Source organism: Triticum dicoccoides, chromosome 4A (genome assembly GCF_002162155.2).
Source record: "Triticum dicoccoides isolate Atlit2015 ecotype Zavitan chromosome 4A, WEW_v2.0, whole genome shotgun sequence".
Lineage (NCBI taxonomy): Eukaryota > Viridiplantae > Streptophyta > Magnoliopsida > Poales > Poaceae > Triticum > Triticum dicoccoides.
In genome coordinates this window covers 316,310,836-316,316,121 of record NC_041386.1, presented here as the reverse complement: position 1 = coordinate 316,316,121, position 5,286 = coordinate 316,310,836, and positions in this window count along the sequence as shown.

Genomic DNA, 5,286 nt, shown 5'->3' with positions numbered 1-5,286 from the left:
CTTTTTGGATAGCAAATAAACATCTCTTTCTTCCTTATCTTCATATGTGGATTGTACAAATGTCCCATACACCTGCAATTAGACAAAACACAAAAGTGTGTGAAGTATTTTTGTTCTGGATAACATAAATAGATTATTGAATAGTTTGCACTAGAAATCACCTGACAAATATGCATATATGCAATATATTTGGTCATATCCAAGGTAGTCATGTCCTCATCATCCTCCCCTTCTTGAAAATAAAGCCGTCCTCGGCGTTGCTTAATCTGAAATGTGGCTAACAAAAGAGACAAGGTGATGAGGACATGACTACCTTGGATATGACCAAAAATATTGCATATATGCATAAGGTGATTTCTAGTGCAAACTATTCAATAATCTATTTATGTTATCCAGAACAAAAATACTTCACACACTTTTGTGTTTTGTCTAATTGCAGGTGTATGGGACATTTGTACAATCCACATATGAAGATAAGGAAGAAAGAGATGTTTATTTGCTGTCCAAAAAGTTCTCTCACGTCACTTTTGGCCCAAGAGAAGATAGAATCCAAGTCTCTCACGTTCTGGATTCAGATTCGGACTGCACAGACACACCTAACTCAAAATGCACACAAGTTTTTCATACGGACTCCGAATTGGGTGATTCTTTTTTTGTTGGAAACTAGATTTCGTGCACTTTCCAACCCAATTGGAATCACCTTCAAATTCGTCCGGAGCGTTGAGTTGTGGACGAAACAATCTGATGCTGCAGCAGAATCCGAGTCAAACTACAAGTCCAAAGGTGTTGCATCACCTCCACTTGGGCCCATTGGCCTTGTACGACCTAGATTTAGTTTTAGGCTGCCTTGGGACGTCCTCCCACCTCCTTGGCCGCCACCCCTTGCTCCTATATAAGTAGATTCATCTAGTAGCTTTTCCTTGGGATTTGTTTAGTTAAAAGTTAGCCACTGCAACTTCGTGTACTTCGTTTGTGTCCAACGACCAGACCAAGACCGCTTACAGATCCCCACCATTATCAATACCTCATATATATTTGCAATATTCAGATTGCTTAATCATATTCTTGCTCGTTCTTCGATTGCTTGCAGGAATAGACCTTCGTGGTCAGGCTGACCGTGCTTCCGGCATCGTCAGTAACCTCAGGAGATTGGTTTAGCGATTGCTAAGGCGCAACGTCGTGCACGTTTGTAGTCGGATCGTCAAAGTCGTCTCCACCAAATCGATAGTTATCATCTCATCGAAAGATCGGGACACCCCCGCCTCTATCAAGTGGTATCAGTTTTCAGGTTGCTCGGTGAGAATTTCCAGTTTTTCTAGATTTGATTTATTTTCTTACCTATTGTCCAAGAAAAATCCACAAAAAAGAGTTAGATCTATTCATCCTTTGTCCAAGCCAGTCTGAGCCTTTGCAATTTTCTTTTCATTGCTTGCATTGTTGAATTATCGGTTGCATCATCGTGTCGAGTTGCTGGTCTTAGTGTCTAGGTCGTTTAGAGTTTCGAGTTCTGTTCACATTAGTCACGTCGCCGCTGCATCGTTATCCTTTCCGCTGTCCACCACCCATCCATCAATTTCCTCCACGTGCTACCCACCGTTCATTGTCATAATCATAGTTGAGATCGTTCCCATCTTCGCTTGATCCAATCTACATCTTATCTAATTTGTTTTGGAAAGAGGGAGAGAGAAAAAAAAAGATAGAGAAAAAAAACGAGAGAAAAAAAAAGTAAAAAAAAAGTCAAAGAAAAAAAAGAAAGGAAAAGAAAAAAAAAGTGTGAGAAAAAAAAGAGAGGAGAAAAAAAAACAAAATTCGGATCTATCTAGACTCAATCTCGTAGTTGAATTCGGATTGGAATCTGTTTTGTGCACTGTTCAGTAAAACAGGCATAACTTCCTCATACGAAGTCAGTTTTGGCTCCGTGAGTACTCAAATTGAAGATAACGACGAGCCGCATCTAAATAGTTGCAGAAGCTAGTTCAATATTTGACACCTCAAAATCGGCTTCTAAATAGGTCTTTTTGCCCTCCGAAGTTCGTGAACACAGCTTGTTCCAATTTTTCAGGCCAGTTTTAGAATTCTTTGACTCCTCATATCAACTCGGAATTGAGTGATTCTTTTTGCATTGGAAAGCTTGAGTTAGTAGCATTCTTTGAAAGAATTTATCAGAAAATTGTCTCAAACTTTTCAAGAGGAAAGTTGGAGAGAGAGTTGTTGTATATCCTGCTTGGCAGTTGTTTTTCATCATTATATTCACTGCCGTTGTGATCTTCACTTATATCTTGCTGTCAAGAGCTACTTAGTATCCTTCATTGATGCTAGTTGTGCTATGCCGTGACCTTATTAGTGTTCTAGGCTCGCGTCTCTAGTCCGGTCTAGCCTAGGACCAGCACAGTACCGTCGTTGAGCGTTTATTCAACATTGCATCTTTGAATTGATTATTGCTAATCTTTTGCTACCATATATAGCCAACCCAGCTCCACATATTTCTACACCGTGTATACGTACGCTCCCCTGGCAATCGCTTTACTCAATATTCGGAGTTACTTTACACCGCTGGTTGCCGATCACCGCCTGCTGCATGGTAAGAACTTGTAAGACATTGATATTTGCTTTACTGTGAGCGTTTTACCACCACATCCTAGTAGTTATAGGAACATTATTTTTGGGTTTTGTTTCTTGTTCTACTAATCATGACAGGATCCAGAGTCAATTCATGGGCTTTGTCGATCGCGGGAGACGTGCCACCACCTTTGCAAATACCACAACCGTCACGAGAGGTGCACAAACATCCAAATGCACATGATCAGGTTAATGTATTTATACCACCATTTAATGGCCGTTTTAAACCTGCTTTATATATTGAATGGGAGTTCGACATAAAAAATATATTTGCTTCCCATAATTTCGATGAACATAAAAAGGTTAAGGTTGCGGTTGGTTCTTTCACTGGTTATGCTTTGGTTTGGTGGAGTGAATATTGTCGGTTACACCCTGATTATATACCTACTACTTGGGATGATTTGAAACTTGCCATGCGACATACTTTCGTCCCTGCTTATTATACTCGTGACATGATTAAGAAGTTGCAACACTTAAAACAAGGTAGTGAAACTGTAACAAAATATTATGATGATTTACAAACTACCTTGTTGCATTCCTCTTTAGAAGAAAGTGAAGATGATTTTATTGATAGATTTTGGGGAGGATTAAACCGTGATATTCAAGAGATACTATTTCATGAAGAGTGTTATCCTATGGACCATTTGTTTCATCTTGCTTGCAACGCTGAACAGGAAATAAAACGACGTGTTGGCCACGAGGAGAACAAGCGCACGGTGCACATTCCAAGAGTTGATATGATTGTTCCTTCAACTACTAGGCATACTATGACAACCACATCCGTTGTTGTCAGGACTACAACACCTCCACCATGTGACACATCGCCCCCGAGAGTGGCTACATCATCTGAGTTGATCATAAGAGGTAATGACAAAGGTACTGATCTTCCATCTCTACATGAGAATGATGAATGCCTTGTCAATTTGAATGCACCATCTGATGAGCTACCCACTACTTTGATCACACCACCTATTTTAGAGGACTACGTTGATAATTTTACTTTGCCATGTGATCAAACAACTGAAATACCAACAATTTTTAGTGCACCCATTGAATTAACTATTGATGCAAAAGAACCAATGTTTAATCATTTTGATATGACCTCTAATCTTGGTGATGATTCTGTGTTGAATGACTTATTGCATGTTTGCTTATTTAAGCATGTTGTAGCATGTAAATTTGATGCAAGTAAGGTTTATTCACCAATGTTGGGATGGTTTAATGATGAACATTGTCAATCTTTTGAAATGAATAAGAGCTTCACTTATATGTGCAAACTGAGTTGCAATATTTTCATGCCTTCTACTTCTTGTGCTAATTTTTTGGCTTTAGATTTTATGAACTATGCAAGTTACTCATCTATTCATGTGTCATATATGCAAAAATCAAGGGAAGTAAAAATGGATGACATATACATATACAACATGTACACCTTGTCTCTTTTGTTAGCCACATTTCGGATTAAGCAACACCGAGGACGGCTTTATTTTCAAGAAGGGGAGGATGATGAGGACATGACTACCTTGGATATGACCAAAAATATTGCATATATGCATAAGGTGATTTCTAGTGCAAACTATTCAATAATCTATTTATGTTATCCAGAACAAAAATACTTCACACACTTTTGTGTTTTGTCTAATTGCAGGTGTATGGGACATTTGTACAATCCACATATGAAGATAAGGAAGAAAGAGATGTTTATTTGCTGTCCAAAAAGTTCTCTCACGTCACTTTTGGCCTAAGAGAAGATAGAGTCCAAGTCTCTCACGTTCTGGATTCAGATTCGGACTGCACAGACACACCTAACTCAAAACGCACACAAGTTTTTCATACGGACTCCGAATTGGGTGATTCTTTTTTTGTTGGAAACTAGATTTCGTGCACTTTCCAACCCAATTGGAATCACCTTCAAATTCGTCCGTAGCGTTGAGTTGTGGACGAAACAATCTGATGCTGCAGCAGAATCCGAGTCAAACTACAAGTCCAAAGGTGTTGCATCACCTCCACTTGGGCCCATTGGCCTTGTACGACCTAGATTTAGTTTTAGGCTGCCTTGGGACGTCCTCCCACCTCCTTGGCCGCCACCCCTTGCTCCTATATAAGTAGATTCATCTAGTAGCTTTTCCTTGGGATTTGTTTAGTTAAAAGTTAGCCACTGCAACTTCGTGTACTTCGTTTGTGTCCAACGACCAGACCAAGACCGCTTACAGATCCCCACCATTATCAATACCTCATATATATTTGCAATATTCAGATTGCTTGATCATATTCTTGCTCGTTCTTCGATTGCTTGCAGGAATAGACCTTCGTGGTCAGGCTGACCGTGCTTCCGGCATCGTCAGTAACCTCAGGAGATTGGTTTAGCGATTGCTAAGGCGCAACGTCGTGCACGTTTGTAGTCGGATCGTCAAAGTCGTCTCCACCAAATCGATAGTTATCATCTCATCGAAATATCGGGACACCCCCGCCTCTATCACAAGGTGTACATGTTGTATATGTATATGTCATCCATTTTTACTTCCCTTGATTTTTGCATATATGACACATGAATAGATGAGTAACTTGCATAGTTCATAAAATCTAAAGCAAAAAAATTAGCACAAGAAGTAGAAGGCATGAAAATATTGCAACTCAGTTTGCACATATAAGTGAAGCTCTTATTCA